The 23,466-nt window shown below is 41.9% G+C and overlaps 1 protein-coding gene across 1 annotated transcript in view; it reads left to right on the top strand.

Annotated features, from left to right (window-relative positions):
• Positions 1 to 21,241: 21,241 nt before the first annotated feature.
• ACCS (1-aminocyclopropane-1-carboxylate synthase homolog (inactive)) overlaps positions 21,242 to 23,466 on the top strand; it is a 44,210-nt gene continuing 41,985 nt past the window's right edge. Inside the window, exon 1 of the mRNA XM_075188364.1 lies at positions 21,242 to 21,305. The gene's annotated coding sequence lies outside the window, so the exon portion shown is untranslated. The remainder of the gene's footprint in view (positions 21,306 to 23,466) is intronic.

The raw sequence follows: 23,466 nt of genomic DNA, 5'->3' as shown, positions 1-23,466 counted from the left end.
AGCGCTGTACAGAGAACTCACTCACATCAGTCCCTGCCCCATTGGGGCTTACAGTCTAAATTCCCTAACACACACACACAAACAGACTAGGGTCAATTTTGATAGCAGCCAATTAACCGACCAGTATGTTTTTTTGGAGTGTGGGAGGAAACCGGAGCACCCGGAGGAAACCCACGCAAACACAGGGAGAACATACAAACTCCACACAGATAAGGCCATGGTCGGGAATTGAACTCATGGCCCCAGTGCTGTGAGGCAGAAGTGCTATCCACTGAGCCACCGTGCTGCCCATAGGATGAGTTTATTTTCGCCTACTGTGCATTAGCCTCAGGCGACTTGAACCTTTAATCAGTCCCTGATGACCATTTAGATCAATCTCACACCATAAGGACACACAGGAGGTTAATAACGAACCGCAAAACGTTGTAAAACCAGCTCACCACAATTTGCGCAATTGCAGCTAGAGCGTATATGTGATTAGTGTAAGATGACGGCGTTTGGGAAGGAGCAGAATTTTGCACCTTCAGAGGTCCGATATTGGGTGGCTGAACAGCGTTCCATCTAAAGTGCAGCGTAGACGGCGGCGCTCCTGGTTTTCTGGAGCAGTGGGGAAGGTTAGTATCGTTCCCTGGTATGAGATGTTGGTGTTGCACATGTCTAACCGCACAACAAAAGCGTGGGGTCCTCCACGAATTTACCAGCACTAGGCTTTGCCAAGATCTAGAGCACATTAAGAGCCAGCATGCCAAAACACTTAATGGCAGCTTGGGTCTGCTGGAACCTGTAGTGCACCACTGACAAAATGGTTAATTTAATCTACGTTTGACCACATTAATCCACCACACCAGTGGGAATAGCTCTAGGGCTTTTCAGCTCGGGGCTGATTATCCCTAAGGGGGGACCAGCATTTTTTTTAACTGCAGGTCCGTCCCCCCTATGAAATCCAGCTCTGTGCTGACTGGTTTGGAGCTATGCCGGGAGGACCCCACACTACGGGTGTCCCTGCTATAATGCCACCAACCTGGGCTGGCAAATCCTAGCGCTGGTCTGATAAATCCGAGGGCACGACATGCTTTAATCCAACCTGATTTTGTCTGTACCAGTCAGGACTGGTACGCCCTACACTTTTAACTTACAATATGCTATCAATGTATCTAATGAAAATGCACGCATCTTGTATAATATTCCTAGTTGCACTTATGTTCAATTAATTAAAAATTAAATTGCATCCAACCCTTAGATCCAATCTGTGACACAGGCACTATGTGTAAAAGACAGGTAAAAGAAAATATTAGCTTTAGACGAAAAACAAAACCCCCTAGTTGCCGAATTGGCATGAAAAATTGTCCCAATACCTTCTTGGTTTACCAAGGATACTTTTGAACAAAGCATCGCTCCCCATGGGAGTACCACTGTTTTATTTTGCAAGAAAGTGGACTCTACTAGACTTGGGGCTAGATTTACTAAGCTGCGGGTTTGAAAAAGTGGGGATGTTGCCTATAGCAACCAATCAGATTCTAGCTTTCATTTATTTAGTACCTTCTACAAAATGATAGCTAGAATCTGATTGGTTGCTATAGGCAACGTCCCCACTTTTTCAAACCCGCAGCTTAGTAAATCTAGCCCTTAGTTTTTGTAATAACAAATATCCCATTATAATGCTTTAAACCAGGCAGTTCTTTGCCAATTTAAATCCAGGAGTAACACTCAGTGATACATTACATGTCTGCAGTAAGTCCGGCTTCTTGTTGGCACTGCGTGAAGTTAATATATTAATAGACATTCCTTTAATTATTTGACTTTCCCACAGATCCGGTCTAAAATTAAAATTCTCCACGTTATTTGTTGTCTTAAGACTTTTCTTGGGAGCAGATTCAACTCTGAATATTTACTAAAAAAATAAACTAAATCAAATGAACTTATGTAAATATTTCTGAAAACAACTTTAGTATTTGTAAACTACTGTATTTGTAAATGACATTTAAAATGCAACACTACACAATTTTTTTAATTTATATTACTTAGTTGATAATAACATGATTTGTACATTATATTATGTTTTTGCTGTTTTGTGGTGAATTAATAAGCATGTAATAAGGTTGTTTTTAACCTGTCTACTTGTGAGATGGTGAATTCAGCCGACCTTTATCAAGACAGATTTAAATGATAGAGGTCTGAGCTCACATATCGCTCCCACTGAGCCCGGATACCCAATGGTGGTTGATTTGCATTCAAAACACAAATTCAGACATCAAGAAAATCACAATTATAACAAGTAGTGATTTTACTTGCTTGGGATGTCATTGAAGGACGCTCCATTACACTCAATGTGTTGCGTCAAATATATCAAATGGAGCAATATGCATTTGAGAAACCGCAATGCTAACACAACACATCCGAATACAAATAAAAGTGCATATGTGTATGCTGACATTGGAAACAATGGGTTCCATTTGCATTCACATTTACATGCATTATACGAGCATTAAAATGCTACTAAAAACTTGTAATTTAATACTAGTGGTTTTGAGGCCTTAGGCTGGGTACACACTACAGAAAAATTCCCCCAATGGGATATCATTAACAAAACGATTTTACCAAGGACTGAAAGTTCCGATTACCACACCGATTCATGTGTACAAGATTTACCTTGTAAATTGTGATGAAGGGGGCACATTGCTCACCCTCTTTCATCACACTGTGCCCCCATCCATCATCACACTGTGCCCCCATCCTTCATCACACTGTGCCTCTATCCATCATCACACTGTGCCCCCATCCATCATCACACTGTGCCCCCATCCTTCATTACACTGTGCCCCCATCCATCATCACACTGTGCCCCCATCCTTCATCACACTGTGCCCCCATCCATAATCACACTGTGACCCCATCCATCATCACACTGTGCCCCCATCCTTCATCACACTGTGCTCCCATCCTTCATCACACTGTGCCTCTATCCATCATCACACTGTGCCCCCATCCTTCATCACACTGTGCCCCTTTCCATCATCACACTGTGCCCCCATCCATCATCACACTGTGCCCCCATCCATCATCACACTGTGCCCCCATCCATCATCACACTGTGCCCCCATCCTTCATCACACTGTGCTCCCATCCTTCATCACACTGTGCCTCTATCCATCATCACACTGTGCCCCCATCCTTCATCACACTGTGCCCCTTTCCATCATCACACTGTGCCCCCATCCATCATCACACTGTGCCCCCATCCATCATCACACTGTGCCCCATCCTTCATCACACTGTGCCCCATCCTTCATCACACTGTGCCCCCATCCTTCATCACACTGTGCTCCCATCCTTCATCACACTGTGCCCCCATCCTTCATTACACTGTGCCCCCATCCATCATCACACTGTGCCCCCATCCATCATCACACTGTGTCCCCATCCTTCATCACACTGTGCCCCCATCCTTCATCACACTGTGCCCCCATCCATCATCACACTGTGCCCCCATCCTTCATCACACTGTGCCCCCATCCATCATCACACTGTGCCCCCATCCTTCATCACACTGTGCTCCCATCCTTCATCACACTGTGCCCCCATCCATCATCACACTGTGCCCCCATCCATCATCACACTGTGCCCCCATCCTTCATCACACTGTGCTCCCATCCTTCATCACATTGTGCCCCCATCCTTCATCACACTGTGCCCCCATCCATCATCACACTGTGCCCCCATCCATCATCACACTGTGCCCCCATCCATCATCACACTGCGCCCCCATCCTTCATCACACTGTGCTCCCATCCTTCATCACACTGTGCCCCCATCCTTCATCACACTGTGCCCCCATTCTTCAGCACACTGTTCTCCTTCACACTGTTTCCCCTTTATCACATTGTGCCCCTATGTCACATTGTGCCCCTTCAATCTTTGCTTAACTTTCTATAATCTTCTTTTCTTCTGTTTTCTCTTCTGACAGCGGCTCCTCTCTGTGTGGCTCCTCAGTGAGAAGGAGGGAGCAGGGCACTGGAGTGCACTGCACCCATTGATGTAGGGGGTAGAGCAAGGCACTGTCTGATCGTTGAGTGCGACTATACCTCGAGTTGCCCCTGCAGGCCGACCCTCTACCCTATACACTAAAGGTCTGTACATTGCGCAGTGTGCCCCTTAGGCCTCAGCGCTCCATGTGGCTGCACCCATTGATCGTGCCTTGAGCCGGCACTGGGCAAACCTTACTTTGCTAACCACTTGCCACCTTGTCAGCCAAATTGCCCAGATGCCATCTGCACAGGCCACATTGTACATATCTGTTGGCCAACCACATCATCAGATTCAATTGCATGCAACATATGGAATGCCTACTCCGTAGTTTATCTCTAAATTGTCATTTTATGGAATTTATAGTCTAGGAATAGAACTGGGATAACGAGCGTCAGTTCATTCTGCTCCGTTATGTGGTTGGCTGAGGACACAGAACATTTAACGCCATTTTTCGCCAGCAAAAGGTGCAAAATTTCACTTCCAAATGGATAATCAAGTTTATATGTTTCTGTAAGGGAAATGTAGCTGTTCTCTAGCTCAGAGTATAAAATAGCTGATTTAAGACATTTGAACTACAGTTTTTTTAGCCGACCTTGTGTACTGCCAGCTCACTGTATTATGCAACTAGCTGTCCTATTCTTTTATCTTGCTGGATTTGTTTTTCCACTCAGTTGGCTGATACTTCTGGACATCTGAACTCACAATGAAATAAAATTTCAGTTGCTGAGAGTTTGTTGTATTCTCCTAATCCGGTCCCCCCGGAGGTGGATGCAAGTACTGCAGCTGGTATCCTCATCATTCCTCCCTTAGTAACCACTCACTATATACAACGAGTGGCCACTTTACTACTAGCAATTACATAAAAATGTTGCTCAAAACAGCCTACGTTTGTCAGTCAATTTGACCACCACTGCTCTCCTTACTAGACCCGTCCTTAGGAGGTATAATCTTTTGGAGAGAAGACGAAGTAGACGAAAAACTGGAGTAGATTACTTTTATTCAGGCTTAGAAAATCTCCAAATTGGTACTTACAGGATAAAAACAATTAGAAGCCTATAACAATTGCCTTTCAGATCAAAAATAGCAGTCGTATAGCGATAACCAGCGCTTCTTCACCATGTTCGATGCATAGAATTCTTTAAGTGCCTTTGCCAAGCCTTGTCTTGTCAGAAGCTTACTACACTTGTGCCAATCTTATTGAATCCCAAATAAGTTTCATCTAAAGCAAGACTTCATCATTGGGATGGTATGATGGTGGCTGCGCCCTCCTTTTATATTGGATGCCGCCAATCTTCAAATGGACACATATATTTACAATTTTTAATCAATCAAGTAGACTTCTAAATAAAAATCAGAACATCAACGTTACATATACAGTATATAGGAGATAACTGAGAAATTATAAACTTAGGGCTAGATTTACTAAACTGCGGATTTGAAAATGTGGAGATGTTGCCTATAGCAACCAATCAGATTCCAGTAATCATTTATTTAGTACATTCTACAAAATGACAGCTAGATTCTGATTGGTTGCTATAGGCAACATCTCCACTTTTTCAAACCTGCAGTTTAGTAAATATACCCCTTAATCTTTAATAAACAGTATATGGTAAATTATAATTTAAAGGATATTTTTATTTTATTTCATATCATAATAAGATAATAGCATAACAAAAAAACCATATATGTATCTATTAAAATATTTTATATTCTATACATACTAAGAACAGATAAAAATATGTTGGAAGTATGGAAATTCAGAAAAGGGAGTATTTTGCTTACAGCTGTCAGATATGGAGATATGCATATACCTATCACTATCAACAGACTTGATATACGTACAAGTCCTCATTATAGTACCTGGTCTCCAGTTAGTTGTATGCAACATTAAATCAATAAACTTCAATTTATATTTATTAAAATTACAAGTAAGCTTTAAATTAAGTCACGTATGATTATATGTACTAAAACGAGTATCACATTGTCTTTCCAGAGAGCAACTATGCCATCTATATATCTCTTGTAAAGTTTCAATTGGGATTTAATAGGCTTAATTACATAATTACACATTTCTTTCTATTATTATTATTATTATTATTTATTTATAAGGCGCCACAAGGTTTCCGCAGCGCCGAACACAGTACAAACAATGGACAGTACAGGGAATAACAGTACAGAACAATAAACGAGTAATACCAAGACTTCAGATGCTCCAGGAAAAGCAAAAATATTGAGGTTGGAGCAGAAGAGAAGGTAGAGAGACAGGAGGGAGAAGGGCCCTGCTCATTAGAGCTTACATCCTAAAGGGAGGGCAACAGACAATCGGCACAGAGGAAGTCAGAGGAGGGGAGCAAGCGCACGCTTTTCAAAGGAGGATCCAGGAGATGAGAGCGAGCATGGAAAAAGGGTTAAGTAGAAGGCTGGTAAGCTTTGAGGAAGAGATGAGTTTTGAGTGCCCGTTTGAAGGAGCACAAGTTAGGGGATAGACGGATGGAGCGAGGGAGGTCATTCCAGTGCAAGGGGGCAGCTCTGGAGAAGTCTTGAATTCTGGAGTGGGATGAGGTTATTAGAGTGGAGGAGAGGCGACGGTCATTGGCCGAGCGCAGGAACCGGGCGGGAGTGTGGATGGAGAGGAGATTGGAGATATAGGGGGCAGTAGAGTGGGTTAGGGCCTTGTAGGTGAGGGTAAGAAGTTTGAAAAGAATTTGATAGGGGAAGGGGAGCCAGTGAAGGGCAAGGCAGAGAGGGGAGGCAGAAGAGGAGCGGCGAGAAAGGACGATAAGCCTCGCCGACGCATTGAGTATAGAACGAAGGGGGGCAAGGCGAGAGAGGGGGAGGCCGGTGAGGAGAAGATTGCAGTAGTCCAGCCGGGAAACCTCATATATAGTTACGCAATAACTTGACACAGAAAGAGTGCCCATCGCAGTTCCACAAAATTGTAAATAAAAATACTATCTATGAACAATAATCATATACTAAAACCAATATCTCTATTTATCTTTTAGTGATCTTTCATCATTACACCAAAAGTTAATTCTAGATTAAATTTTTTTATCTTCGCAAACAATTATTTTGTTATTTTATGGGACCTATTTCTTTCAGACATGTGGGACAGCCATGGGAAATTGCTTTGTGCCATATTTTGCCAACTGAGGCTGAGGGGAGGCCAGTAGTGTCTTGGGCAAAGTATCTTATCCAATCCTTATTCTGTGATACATTGATGACATACTGGTGATACTGGATGATAATGAAGAGGCTCAAAGACAGAAATATATGTAAAGTTGAATATAATAAATATATAAATATTATTAACAATAAGATCATTAGTAGTACTCACATTAAGGCGACTATTGTTAATTCTTAACCCTTGTAGTTGCCATCAAAGATGAAGTACAATGAATATGACCTATAGACAATAGTTCTAGTTTGATTCATAGGACATTTATTTTAAAGGGGAGAGAATAATAACAAAATAAATATAAAGTATGAAAAGACTAGACGCCTTTTTAACACCTAATTTACTCTTCAACTTCAAAATATTGTGAAATGTCATCGATGTAATCTATTTGATCTCACGGCCCAGGATCACCTAAAGAAGAGCTTCAAATTTAAAACAAATGTATTGTCCAAGTGTGTTGCTACAAAGGGAAAATAATGTAATTTGTGTTACTGGCTTTCAGAACTTTTCATACTGTAAAGCCTGTTCCTGTGTTATAAAGTACAAACTTTGTCACATTGTCAAACCGAGGAATCATAAAAGGAATAGCCAATGAAACCTCTTTAAGAGGGAAGAATATTGGATTCATAATATAAATAATAGGTATCTGAATTGTTTATAAGAGACATATAATCTTATTTGGTTTTTTTTTTTTACTTCAATAAATTTTTATTGAGTTTTTTCAAAGTTAAATGGGGTACAGAAAAAAGAAAGGGTAACAAATACAGTTGAGGTAACAAACAAAAGGGTAATGAAAAAAACAAAAGGGAACAAGAGGGGACACCCCCGCGCAGGGGGGAGGGGGGGGAGGTCACTCAATTGAAACAACGATATTATAGCAAGCACGTTACTTTAAGAAACATAAATAAAATATACACATTGGTCTTTCTCATAGTATGCCTGATGGGGAGACATTAGTACCTAGGTAGCTCAGATAGCACACAGGCAGAGCCTAATCGTTAGGCTGGGGTTCCTCTATGAGGGCTGCTGGGGATGGAGAGGGTGAAGTATTTGAAGCTACTCGTGCTCTACCGGAGCCCTCTGTAACATATTCATGCCAGCCAAACCATTTGAAAATTGGATTGGAGGCGGATGACGTATAGGGCACATCCGTTGTTTCCATTTCAAAACTATACTGGATCTTAGACACGACCTTGGTGATGCTGGGGGGAGCAGGGGACTTCCAGTTCTGAGCAATTGCTGCTCTAGCGGCTATTAGTATGTGTCCTAATACATAGCGCTTATAGCTAGGGACCCCAGGCTGATAAATATGTAAGAGGGCTACCTTCGGGTCAAGAGTGACAGAAACTCGCAGGACCTCCGAAATCAAAGCGGATATCTCGCCCCAGAACGTCTGGATCACCGGGCATGTCCAAAAGACATGATAAACATCTGCTATCTGACCACATTGACGCCAGCAGAATTTAGACTGACTTGGCCATATCTTATGAAGGCGATCCGGGGTGAGATAGAGCCGATTGAGGAGCTTAACATACATTTCGGTGTGATTGATGCATCTAGACATGCGGTGTGAGGAAATGTAGATCTTTTCCCACTGCTGGAGGGAGAGAGTCATACCAATATCTGCTTCCCAACGTGCCTGAATCGGAGTCTTGGAGACTGGGATCAGGGACTGGGAATAGCGGTACCAGAATGTTATTCCTCCCCTACTACCCGCCTTTGTTAATCTATCTAGGACCTGAGCTGGAAGTGTGGACAAGGCATGGGGGGTCCTGGAAGCCGCCCCCACCCAGTGTCTAATTCTCATATATTTAAACATCTCAGACTGAGGCAGATTGTATTTGTCCCTAAGCACGTCAAAGGGGAGGAAAAGGGTCTGCGCAAACATATCCGCCAGAGAAACTATCCCTCTATTTTTCCATACAGTAATATTGATATCCGGTATGAGTTTCGACAATGCTTGGAGGGAAAGATTGCGAGAAGGGAGTACAACATCCTTGTGCGACCCAATAAATTTATCCCATACCCGTAAGGCATCCGAGATAGAGAGTAATTTACGGGCACCCGGTGGGCGGTCCGGCCTAGGAATCCAAAGAAGATCCAGCAGGGGGAATCCTACATATAAAGCCCTCTCGATATCAACCCACGGCTTAGCTGCAAGGGGTAGCGACCAGTCCCGGAGGTGACTCAAAACACAGGCATCCTGGTAAAGTGTTAAGCTGGGAAGCAATAAGCCGCCTCTTGACTTTGGTAAAGACATACGTTTGTATGTAAGGAGGGGGCGTTTCTGCCTCCAGACGTATGACATCATCAGAGTGTGGAACCTATCCATCATTCGTTTTGGTATAATATAGGGTATGGTACGGAAAATATACATAAGTTTTGGCAGCAACATCATCTTAAAAGCCGCTATGCGCCCCAACCAAGAGACCTCAAAATCCATCCAGTTCTTAGCCAGTGAGGAGAGGTGAAGATAGATCGGGGAAAAATTAACTTCAAACACCGCAGATAGATTTGCCGGGATATGTATGCCTAGATAAGATAGGGAGTCTTTAACCCACACAAAAGGAAATTTCTTTTGTAAGCTTGAAAGGGAAGATTGTGGTATATTAATGGGAAGGGCTTCAGATTTTGTAACATTCAATTTATAGTATGATGCTTCGCTAAACCTGTCTAGGATGTGCTTCAAAGTTATCAATGAGGTCTCCGGGCTGGTTACAAACAGTAGGACATCATCAGCAAATAGGCATACCTTCTGTCTATGTGGATGGATGTCAATACCTGGGAAGTTATCTGCCTGCCGGATTGTGAGGGCCAGGGGTTCTATAGCCAAGACGTACATTAAAGGGGAAAGAGGGCACCCCTGCCTCGTGCCATTAGTGATGGGGAATGAGGATGATAGGAAGCCGTTACTGAAGATTTTAGCGGAGGGGTCTTGATAAAGGGCTAATATGGAGTGAAGAACTCTTCCCTGTATACCAAACTTACACAAGACCTCCTTCATGTACTTCCAGTGAAGTCTGTCAAAGGCCTTTTCTGCGTCTAAAGAGAGCAAAATGACTTCCTCCGAGGATCCAGAGAGGAGGTCCACGACATTTAATATGCGTCGAGTGTTATCCGAGGCCTGGCGGCCTACTACAAAGCCTACCTGGTCCGGGTGTATCAGTTGTGGTAAGAGGGGATTCAGGCGATCGGCGAGCAATCTAGCGTAAATTTTCAGGTCTGTGTTAAGCAATGCTATTGGTCTATAATTCTTACAGTCTGAGTGGTCCTTGCCCGGTTTTGGTATAGTAATAATCTGTGCTTCCAACATCTCTGTTGGAAAGCCCCCACCCTCCGAAACACTATTATACAGGTTAGTAAGGAGAGGGGAAACTTCGGTCCCGAAGGCACTATAGAATGCATTAATGAAACCATCCGGGCCGGGAGCCTTATCTTTTGGAAGGGATTTAATGATTCTCTCAACTTCTCCCTGGGTCCACGGGAGATTAAGCAATTGTAAGCTATCGGCGTCTAACAAGGGAAGGTCTAAGTGTTGGAGGAATGCGGAAATGGAGGCCTCAGATGGTTTAAAAACATTATCATCGTCCTGGAGGTTATAAAGTTTAGAGTAGAATTTGGCAAACTGGTTAGCTATGGCCGCTGGGTTATATATCTTGTTGCCTCTAGGACCGTGCAATACTTTAACACGATTTCTAGCTTGCTTGCCTCTTAATTTTCGGGCTAGGAGACGACTGGCCCTATTACCCATTGTGTAGAATTTTTGCCTCAACTTGAGTAAGGAGGATTTCATGCGAGTAATGAAAATATTATTCAGCTGTTTCCTCACCTCATTTATTTCTTTTTGTAAGGTTTTAGATGGGCGTGTTTGGTTTTGGAGCTCTAATCTCGCTAGGTCAGACTCAAGTGTTCGTTGGCGTAGGAGGTATTGCCTCTTTAAACGGGCCCCAATTTGAATAGCAGCACCTCTAACTACTGCCTTCAGGGCACACCAATGTGTTGAAAGGGAAGTGTCAGCTGGGTCGTTTAACTGAATGTATTGTGACAATGACTCCGAGAGAGCAGTCCTAGCCTCCAGTGAAGTGAATAGGTAGGCCGGCATACGCCAAGGTCTTGGAGGAGCTCTGGCAATACATAGGCTCCAGGACCATTCCATCGGGGCATGATCAGACCACGTAATAGGGAGGATATTGATGGAGTCAGTATGCTGGAGTGTCCACTTATCCGACAAAATCATGTCTATTCTAGAGTAGGTGTTGTGGGCCATTGAGTGAAAGGTATATTCTCGAGCACCCGGACACTGCGCCCGCCAAACATCGTAAAGGTCATATTCCGCTAGTAGCTTACGGAAAGCAGTAGAGGGGCCAAGGGTAGGGTCAGGACCGGATGACCTCTGGGGCCTGGATTTATCAACCTTCGGGTCCAAAGTCAGATTAAAGTCTCCCAATAACACCAAGTGGCCCTTTCGGACTTTTTGTACCTCCTCACACAAGGCCTTCAAGAAGGGGATTTGACGGGAGTTTGGCGCATATAATGAAACTATAGTTATTGGCTTGTCCTCTAGGAGGCCTGTCAGGATGATGTACCTCCCCGACTTATCTTCTAGTTTTGAATGGAGTTGGAAGTGTACACGGGCGCTAAAAAGGACAGCAACTCCATTTCTTTTAAAAGGGCCATTTGCAAAGTAACCTAACGGATATCTCGAGTCCCTCAACTGCGGTGGGGCATGGGAGGAGAAATGGGTTTCTTGGAGGGCCACAACATCTGCTTTTTGTTTATGGAATGTGGTGAGCGCTAGGCGCCGTTTGTTAGGGGAGTTAAGACCTTTAGTGTTTAAGGTATAGAACTTAACCATATTCTAAAGGGTCATGGTGATACGATAGAGAGAGCGAGAGTAAGTATTGCGCTAGAAATTTAGTTCTGGAGTGACTGGGAGGAAGAAGGGGAGGATTAAAAGGGAGGGAAAAAGGGGAACAAGGGAAATAGTGGGATGGACTGACCCGAGGAACTGGGTCAGAGTATTTGCCACATGGGTAAGAGTGTGGCAAATTGTTTAACATGTGGGGGGTAGTTGGAGCACATTCCCACCCGCGGAACACCCAAATATATAAAACAACAACCAATAACAAACAAAAAACAACTTAAGAATAAAGAACAGCAAGAGGAATTATACATAGCATTGTAGCATTACGACAGCCTCAAAGATAGGTTTAGCACAAACTCTATGGGGTACAACCACCTCAGGGCCCCCATGGAAGCAGTCCACTGCTGACCCATCCCCCCCGCGAGAGGACCAGCCTCCCGCGAGCGGGCGGGCCACTACCAGGGGTAACTGACCCTGGGCACAGAACTAAGCTTCTACCTCCACGGGCACCCCGGCAGCCACACCCTAGACTCACGAAACTCGAGAAAGCATATCTATGTTAAACGGAATTGCTGATATTACTTATAGTTATACTTATCAAATCAGGATTAGGTCCCATGAGGTTTCAACATAGAAGATAGGAATACAACTCAGTCTCTGGAAACTTGGGACCATTCAGCCTGTGGAGGGGGCCTGGCTGCAGAAGATCCAGACGGTGTGGGGATACGCCACTCCTTCAGCAGCTTGATGCCTGCCTCCACGGAGGAGATGACATAAGTAGAGTCTTCGTAGCGAACCAGCAATTTCACGGGGAAGCCCCATCTGTAGGTGATGTTGTTGGCCCTCAGGGCAGACGTGATTGATTGTAGACTTCGTCTTTGGTTGATGGTGGTAAGTGAGAGGTCCTGGAAAAGCTGAAGATCTCCGAGGGATGCCTCGTTGCTCGGATCCCGACCCGCTCTAAGGATCGCCTCTTTGACATGGTAGAAGTGGACCCTGAGCAAAGTGTCTCTTGGGACATTCCCTGGAGCAGTGCGTGGACGCGGGAGACGGTGTATACGATCTATCAAAAAGTCATTAGCGTCCAATGATGGAAGAAGTCTGCTGAATAGGGAAACAGCATAGCTCTGAAGATCAGGATTTGCAATAGATTCCGGTATGCCCCTTATCTTAATGTTATTTCTGCGAGAGCGATCCTCCAGATCTGCGACCTTTTCTCTCAGAGACAGGACTTCGCTTTGTAGAGAGTTATGCGAAGAGCTAAGAGCGTTGTGTGAGGAATAGAGGTCGTTATGCGAGGAGACCAGTTCTCCCATCTTCGTCTCCAGATGGTCTGTTCGATCTCCTAGTTCTGACACATCAGTTTTCAGACCACCGATCGCTGCTTTAACCTCAGAGGTCAGGTCCGCCCTTAGTGCAGTCAGCATCTGATGTAAGGCACGAACTGTTAGAGGTGCGTCTTGAGCTGTATCAAGGCCCTGGTCAGGCAGCGAAGCGCCCAGGGCGGAGGCTGGCGGCTCTGGTGTCTGTCGTGACGGAGACGAGCCTTTTGGTGTAGAAGGCGAGGTCGTTGTTGATTTCGGTTTTGGTTGGAATTTGATCGGAGGAGCCAAAGCAGTAGTAGTAGGTTTAAGCTTTTTAGGAGGCATGATTGCCTAGGAGCAGCTTCAGGACCTCAAGATCTGTAGATAGATTTTGCGTAGATAGAATTTCAAAAGGGTACTCCGCGGGTGGGAAGGCGCTGTAACACTTCAAAATGCTTCCATTGGACTGCACAACCCTGACAGGGTCACAGGGGGGGACATCTCTTAGCAAGGAAACTTCACTAGCCGGCTTGAGTTGTGCTCTGTCTGCAACCAGAGGGGGGAGATGGACTTAAGTGGCTGTCCTATTGCCTCAGGCTTTGCCAGGCACTCCTTGGTGGTGTAGGAGAGAAGGGGGTGGGGAGACAGTTATCTGGTGAGTGCTTTAGCCCTCTGCAGCCGCTGGCCGGAAGTACACCCCTCCGCCGACCGGAAGTTAGGGTCCCGGAGCTCTGGAGAGCTGACAGTGGCCCCCAGGGTTGGGGAAGGCTCCCCGAGTCTGCCGCAGCCCGCCCCCACTCACCGCTTAATAACTCTGGCCAAGTTGGACAGGAACAGCCTGTCTCCGCTGCCGCTGCCGATACCGGAAGTGCGGAGGCACGGGCACTTCCGGTTTTCGCGGGTCCTCGATCTGGAGGCTCTGGTGGCTCAGGTAAGTGTAGGGGGGTGCCAGGCGGCTGGGGAGGGACTCCAGATGCAGGCAACAGCTCGTGCAGGATCCAGCCAGGCGGTGATGATCGCGCCAATCCCCGCTCGCCGCGCTGGGCAGCGGGAGTCAGATAGGGGAGATTCTGTGATGGCAGTTGGGCTCCAGTGAGCCTCTGGGGTTCGGTGGTACTGCCCAGTGTATTTTTGGGGGCCCAAAACTGCTGCAAAGCCAGCGGATTGTGAGGCCAAGGGAGAGCTCTGGAAGTTCCTGTCCTTCCAGTATGGCAGCCAAGCCACACCCCTCTAATCTTATTTGTTTTGTTACATTTATTCATATTGTTTTTATTTTTGTAAAGGTTTTACCCACAAAAATATATAACTATTTTTTAACTATTTTTATATTGTATTCACTTTAGTTATTTTTTAGTGATTGTCAGTATTTTGTTATTAAATTTTATTTTTTAATAATCGAGTATATATGTTTATGTAATCAATGAACTAGAAATATGCTTTAAATAGTTTCAGTTTGGGTTATGTACAGCAGATATATTTTTGTCTACAGTTAACTTGATCTCTTTTTAACAAACTCGATTGAAAGAGGTATAATTGACTATTAGTCTATTAGTTTTTAGCAAGCTTCAAATAAAAATAATATAAAGTATCTATCAAACATGTTAATAAAAATGATTATATACACACTCATTTTGTAAACAGATAAATTCATTTTATTAGCCATCAACTTCTAATTGAATTCTTAATGCCTGCCTTGTTCTCTTCTGTATTTATTAATCGATTATTAACCACTATTGGGAAATAATAAGGCTTATAAATATGTATGTTCCCACATGCCACTGAAGAAACACGTGGTGTTAAATGTGTTTGGTTTGTGGATACCGTTTGTAACGCAGGTGGCATGCAAGGAGGACCAGTTTTTGGTCATTGCTATCAGGTTACCGTCCTCCGTTCATCACACTCCATATTGGCTGTTATATGCTGTAATTTTAATATAAAATTGTAAGTGATTCAGCCAGGAAGGTACAGGATAAAGAGTGCTGGTTCACAAAGACAAGCTCAATAATCTTCCATTGTACTGTACACAGGAAGCTGATTATATAGGCCTGAACCTCTGGTAATAATAATTTTCAGGTGCTGGCAACTCATTACAAGCAGCCGTGCATTAGGCCATTCTTTGGTACAGGTCTGTACAAATGAAGTGGTAATGAAAATGATGCAGTAGGTTGTTAACTGAGCCTGTGGCTCATTGTACAGAGTACTGCCGCACCATGTTATCAATTATTTTAAATGGTGGCCCCTACGTGCTAACAGTGACGCTTTCAGGGCATAGGAGACTTATAGACAGAGAGCAGAGTAAGTCATGGACTAAACAATGACGGGACCTGACAATTAGTAAATATATCATTTTATATTAACTGCACAGTTAGATGGTTCTTTAAACATAAGATTTTTGTATGATATGTGCAACACAACTAATATACATGCATACATACGAGGTATGTCTATTAAATAACGAGACTGTGATTCCACCTAGTAAACAAAGCAATAAGAAACGGTTATAACTGCATACGTAGTAACCTTGAACATGTCTGAACCTGCATGACAAGCTGCAACACTCTATGACGGTCAGTTGATTGTGAGTCTCCATTTAGTTTGGTTGTGTTTTCTGTAGAGTGCCGAAAAAATGCTAAGGTTAAAAGTTGAACAACGTGTCAATTTGAAATTTTTAGTAAAATTGCACAAAACACCAGCAGAATGTCACAGATCCAAACCTGTTTCATAAAGTAATCACCTGGATCTTCCAGTACGATCCTGAAACCAAAAGACAGTCAATGCACTGGAAAACACCGTCATCACCAAGAATGAAAAAAGCTTGTCAAAGCAACTCAAAGGTCAAAGCAATGCTCATTGTTTTTTTCGATATCAAGGGTGTAATTTTGGAAGAATGGGTTTTAGAAGGCACAATAGTTAATCAGCATTATTATAAGGAAGTTTTGCAAAAGCTGAGAGAAAGAGTCAGAAAGAAACGGCTGCAACTGTGGAAAAATGGTTTCTTTCTTCACCAGGACAATGCGCTGCTCACACAGCACTTTCTGTGAAGCAGTTTTTGACCGACAAACACATTACTACACTTGAGCATCCTCCATATTCGCCCGATTTAGCACCTTGCGATTTTTATCTTTTCCCAAAAGTTAAATCAGTGCTTAAAGGGACACATTTTGAGTCAGATGATGCTGTAAAGAAGAAAACGGCAGATATGTTGAAACAAGTTACAGAAATTGATTTGCTCCATGACTTCCATCAGTGGAAAACAAGACTACAGCGATGTATTAGTGCAAATGGGGAGTATATTGAACGAGACAAACATTACATTTGTAATACCAATAAATAAAGGTGAGTTGTTTAATCAGTCTCGTTATTTAATAGATATACCTCGTATATATGTATAAAATTTGGTGTGTCGCACATATCGTACAAGAGCCCTGGGGTTAAAGAATCTATTACAATCCACTGCACAGTCGATTCCTTGTTTAGGCTGTGTGGAAGTTTTGCAGAAGGGGGGTGGATAGTTCAGATGTACAGTATGACTTTACTCCCAAGGTATTTTGTATGAGAGAAGGAAGTGTGCGTTTCACCTGACCTCCCCCCTCCAAAAATAGACTTGAGTTGAATAATCTGATGGACTGATGAGGGTTTATGATACAGGGTAGGATACTGTTGATTCTGCAGTTCCGGACTTGGTGCCGGTGTCCTTGGTATTATACACTTGTAATGGTTTAGACACACATACACTTATTGTATAAGCTACAGGATTGCAATGCCCCCTCATCTGAGAGAGACAAGTTGATACCTTTGAAGTGTACCTTGTGCCTACACACAGTGATACAAATGTAACAGGGATTGATGAACGGGAGCTACATAGTTGGCAACATTCTAAAATAGTTTCGGCAGTAATAAGACCTGAAACTGACTCTATGTTGCTACAAAATGACGAGCAGGTTTGTTGTGTGGAAGTTATTGTTTGGGTGGGTGGGTGGGTGGGTGGAGAGGAGGAATAATCCCCTCAACCCAAGCACTAATAGTGTATTTCAGTCACGTGTTTGGATAGCAAGCTCTTTGGTTAACCCTGTGCTTCCTCCCTGCCTTATCATGTGCCTGGCTTGGATAAGATTGCATGGAAACCCTCCTGGCAATATTTGGATAGTCATTTGTTTTGCCTGCTGGACTCGGAGACATTGCCATGGAAACACACGTTTTATCAGTTTGTGTTTTCAGACTTATTTTCCTGGCTGGGAATTCGCAAGAACAAACCTTAACCCACTCTGAGAGTCTGGGAATAAATAAATACATGACTCAGAGTAGAGCTTGGGGCCAAATTCATAATCCAAATCCCCCCACCACCTCCTCTTACAGTGTCACCTCCTGTATTACCGTCTATAGCGATAACCTGTAGTATATTCCTAATAGAACCTGGGAACAGTGTTTAAAAGCAGACATGTGTATCTCTTGATAATGTCACATCAGCCCCCCAAAAGCTTTCCGGTTATAATTCTTCTAGTATCATCATCATCACCATTTATTTATATAGCGCCACTGATTCCGCAGCACTGTACAGAGAGCTCGCTCACATCAGTCCCTGCCCCATTGGGGCTTACAGTCTAAATTCCCTGACATACACACACAGACAGACAAGGATCAATTTGTTAGCAGCCAATTAACCTACTAGTATGTTTTTGGAGTGTGGGAGGAAACCCGAACACCCGAAGGAAACCCACGCAAACAAGGGGAGAACATACAAACTCCACACAGATAAGGTCATGGTTGGGAATTGAACTTATGACTCCAGTGCTGTAAGGCAGAAGTGCTAACCACTGAGCCACCATGCTACCCATATCATGGAATGCAATCAGCTTGCATGTTGACACAAGATAACACATAGCAAGGAGGGAGACTCAATTTCTTTTAGTTGTGGGAATTAGGATAAGCATTGCACACAATAGCTCATTTTAGAAACGCTCTAATGTGTTCAAAAAGTATGTTATCCAAATTACAGCGCGCTTTAAACTTTGCTGCTCACCAATGCAAACCTGCATCTCCTACCGAGTATCAAAGGAAGGTGGGTTTCTGGTAGTTGCCCTAGTTGGTTTAATCAGGGCATAGATGGATGGTCTAGTCTTCATAATCATAAGTGAGCTCTTGTAATTGCATTCAATTGATCAAGCATCAGATGAGTGGGCAAAAGTCTACCACTAAAATTTCAGACAGGTGGAATCAAACCTGCAGCAATATTGTGATATGATGTAGGGCGAACCGTACTTTCAGCTTCTCCTTTAGTGTCAAAACAGCTGTGGTTATCAAGAAATGCATTTAGAATGTGCTGACTTCCTGCTGCCATATGTCTGTGAAAGACCAGCTCACATCCCTAGGTAGTGAACTTGAGAATTAAACAAGTCAAACTGTCAGCAGCGATATATGATATCAGGGAAAGATATTTTCACTTCATTGAAACCTCTTTCTTCTTAGCCAACAAAAATCTGAGATTGCAAAAATTTTACCAAACTTGGTTCCCAATCAGTGCACAATATTTCCTTAAAAATACTAACGATACACCTATATTGGTATTTACCTTCCTTTTGTACCCTCACTAAGTAATTAAAAGCAATTATTAGTTATAAAGTACATATCTCTGTATCTCAATAATCCTGCTTTTCACAAGATAGGATATTTTTCTGGTTTTTTTTTTCACAAAATGGCTAACAAATTAAGGTCATGTCCATTGTTTAACAGGGTAGTGGCTTGGTAGCTTGAGTCAGTCGACTAGGGGCACGATGTGTTTTTTCCCACTTTTTACATTTGGAATGTTGGCATGTCCGCAGTTAATAATGGTCATTTGAGGCCATTTGTGTTGTCCTAAGCATCGTTATGTCATAAATCACGCATGTGTTCATTCCTCTGGCCTAAAATGTTTTGAAAAAACAGAAGTTTTAAACAATTAAGTGAAATGCACTTAAAACATCGGTCATTTGACATGAACTTGGCTCAGCCCAGTAAAGTCAGTCTATGGTTTAATTAGATAACCCATTGCAGTAAAACTGTATTTAGAACCAACTGTCTCTAACCTTTTTATTCCAGATTTCTATGGAGTTTAAAATCTAGTTAAATAATTCCGAATGAAAAGTTTTCATAGCAAAACCTATGACCGTCCTGGGAAAACTGGGGTAGGCTGAAACCCTGCACTTAGCGTTTACCGGAAGACACCAAAACGTTGGTATTTACACGAAAATATAATCTTATTTAATGAGTTTTATTGAAATGATTAATCTGACATTTACATCCAATTTTCAGTTTCTTTTTTTTAATGCACTTTTCCGAAAATATAAAACAAAAAGTTAATTTACCCTACAACTTTCTAGTCACAATATAATCAACATTTAAAGATGTATTATCCTTATGACAAAGCCTGAAGACACTGCATCAATTAGATGGATAGCTCCATATTTAACTATTAAACTTGCTTTCTCTGAATGTCTTGGTGCCAAATAGTTTTTAAGAACCTTTACCCTTTTAAAAAATGTGCCTGTTTTTTATATATATACTCATGTAAAAATGGATTTGTTTTAAGGAGTTCTAGTGCTTTCCCAGGATATAAATAATACATTGCTTTGAAGAATTAGAGTTTTGAAAGGACAAAACATTAATTTAGACTGAAGTCGGGGAATCTCTCTGTATAAGAAAAAAATGATAGTCTTCTAAAATATGTTTCAGATATGCATAAGAGTTATTTAAACTATCTTTCAAAACATCCTCAAACCTAATTTTGTAAATCAATAATTTTTCTTGAAATTATTAAACTTTTCCCAGTGCTTAAATGGCAGCTGTTATAATGTAAATAACTATGGATATCCACAGTTTTTTAAATGTATAGGTAGCAACCTTTTTATTCAAAATTATATATAAAAATTATATTTTACTATCATCATATTTATGTGTGAAGTCCCAGTCCTTTTCATTAGTAAGCAACTTAAAAGCCTCAAAATCTTCAGTTCCTTTCCAATCTATATGTATGTCATCAATATAACACTTATAAATTCACATACAGGCTATCAGGATTGTCATTCTAAATATAATCTTGTTCCCAGCTGAGCAAAAACAGACTAGCATAGCTGGGGACAAAACCTGTACCCATTGCAGTGCCACATAATTGCAGATAGAATTGTTTTTCAAAAAATAAAAGAATTGGGATCCAAAGCAATTTTTATTCAGTTTAGGGTAAATATCTGTGACTTGCTAATATAAATTCCTTGCATGTTGCTAGGGGTATATCCCTGGCATTGGTAGCAAATGAGTGGTAAAAAGCATTTGCACGCACACGATCACACGCCACTCATCGTTAAATCTTGCGTGTTTTATATGATGTTAGTGAGTAATTAGTAATGTTATTGTGTAAGTAAATTACATTATTTTACATATATATACATTTAAATATATGTCTAAAACAAAATTCAACTGACTTTTAATTATCATAGGGACATCAACGATTTGTTTTTGCAGGAAGAAAGGTCTATGTGACTTATTGTATGGAAAGAGAGGATATTGATACCTTGTTTAGACCGATAAGTCAGTATCTATGGAGAATCAGCATACAGCTGTATTAAATAGATTTCTTTTCCTCTCTGTTTTTTCAGAACCTTCTGTGTAACAGGTTTCCTACTAAGAGATTCAACATATATACGTATATACATATACACCTAATTCATGACCAGATGGAAGCTCGTTTACGTATCTTGTGTGCTATAGCTCTACACATGCCAAGAAACTGACACTACGCCAATAAAAACAATTGTATGCAATTCATGTCTGAATGCCAATGACACTTATGACTTGAGAGGTAGAATGGAGGAGGGAAGGGGGCGGACGTAGGCACTGCACAGAAAGTTGGTTCCAACACAGATGCGGATGATTCGGGTCCTGTCCTTGTCCTGTGTTTGTCGTAAGTGCGCTTATTTTCAGACATATCTTTTTCACCCACCACAGGGCAGGTGTAAACGCTGACTGGTTGCAATAACTGACACGGCATCGTCTTTGATTTAAAAACTACACGTATGTGTGCCACTAGCTACCACAGAACATGTGTATGCAACTAAGATATATTATAAAAACACATTGTATGTACAGTACTCATTGAAAGCATCTTTATTTATGTAATTAATGTAAACAAAAAGTATATATATTTGAAAATGAATATTTATAGAAATGATTATACTGACAACAGTTGTTATTTTATTTTCCGATCAAATAAAAGTTTAATGCATTCTCATGTGACCCCGTATTGTACGTACACATGTGTGTATACTGCAGTTTGCTCTGTGCGACTACGTACAACAAGTAATGTTTAGGCAGAGCTACTTACACCCAGATTCAAATCAGAACGTATCTTGATATAGGCTTGGATTTTAATACGGTCATAACCACTCACAAGTTACGCGCTCTTTATAAAACGCAGCTTACGTGCAAATTGTGTTCATTCATGAATCAAACCTGATATGTTTAACTTTGATTTGACAATTGATGTAGATTTAAACCTTGAAACTGATGCAAGACTGGGAAATATATTGCTCTGGAAATTGAAGCATTTTAGGGACAAATCATGGACAGAGCAGGTGATAGAGACGTCTTTTTTTCCTCCTTTAAAGGGCAGGAATCCTTACACCGCATTATAACATTTATTGGGATGCCGGAGAATTTAGCATTATAGGGATATATCTGCACAAATAGGTCAATTGAAGGTAGGATGTCAGCTGATCACATGACACTCTCGCCCAATCCTGGGAAGTCTTCTTCGCCCAAGTTTATCAAACTATTGCCCAGATGCCCGACTGAACTACAATTAACTATGTAATACAACTGGAAGATTCCTTCTCCTGTAACCGGAAAAGACACTCTGTTTAAATGCTGACGTCATGACGCAAGCCAGATTTGAAGTATCTCCCTGTTTAAGATACATCACTGTAGGAATATTCCTGACAGAGCAGGGTAGAGTTACAGCACAGTTGAGCTGTTTGTGCTGAGCTGTCTAATTAGCTTCTCCCTTCAGCTGCTGTACTAAGTCGTGTACAGTCGTTGTGTGAGGCTGTCTGAACAACTGGCTCATTGTAGACCTATCCATATTTTGTGAATATCCTTTAGCAACAAGTCCCACTTTGTCCTGCTCACTATCTCACTAGTTCCAGCAGTAGACATCCCAGCACCTGTCTATTAGCCTATAAAAACCGCACATGCAGCCTGAGTGTGGTGTCCATGTATTCCAGGCTACTGAAGGAAGCTAATTAAGAAAAAGGGAGCAAATGTAATGTCTGCACTGGGGTGGAAGGACGGCTCGGCCAAACGTAGATTCGGCAAAACACTAAGTCAATGCGAAGGGCTAATGGCAAAACCACGACGGCACTCACAAGCCGCTTGGGCATTTTTAATTTTTGTTGATGTGCACCGATGATTACACATTTAAATGGGAACACACGGACATCACAGAGGTCAAAAACTGTTACAATAAGTGACCACAACAGGGTGCAACACACCTAATATATATGTGTGTGTGTGTGTATATATATATATATATATATATATATATATATATATATATATATATAACCCCCAAAATCTTTGTATTGCAGTATTAGTATTTACTATGTATATTATTTATTATTTAGTATAGTATTGTATAGTATTTTCAATGTCTACTCACACAGTACTTAACTGTCTTATTTGGTTTGGCCAATGCTACTTTAAATCCCAGTTAATGCAAAAAAAACCAAAACATTTTCAGATATGATCATGAAGGTAAGTAAAATGTCTTCAATATTAACTATTCTTTTTCTAAAGAAAAATAATAATAATAAAATAATAAAATACACACATATATATACATATATATGCCAACAGCTTTCCAGGCTACGCGTTTGAAAGATCCTGTAACCTCAAAGATTTTCTTTGAGAAATTGCATTCAGCACTGTGACATATATAATCTAGATATAGTTTAATTGAATACCTCTGGCACACTTGCTAATGTACTATTGTACTATGAGAAGATTATGTTACGTCGGCAGGAGAGCTCTTGTAAAACAAAGATGGATTAAAGGGAAGAAAAGCAATG

The sequence above is a fragment of the Mixophyes fleayi genome, chromosome 10, assembly GCF_038048845.1.
Source record: "Mixophyes fleayi isolate aMixFle1 chromosome 10, aMixFle1.hap1, whole genome shotgun sequence".
In the NCBI taxonomy this organism is placed as follows: Eukaryota; Metazoa; Chordata; class Amphibia; order Anura; family Limnodynastidae; genus Mixophyes; species Mixophyes fleayi.
Note: the sequence above shows the minus strand (reverse complement) of the source record. Positions and strands in the feature narration are given on the sequence as shown.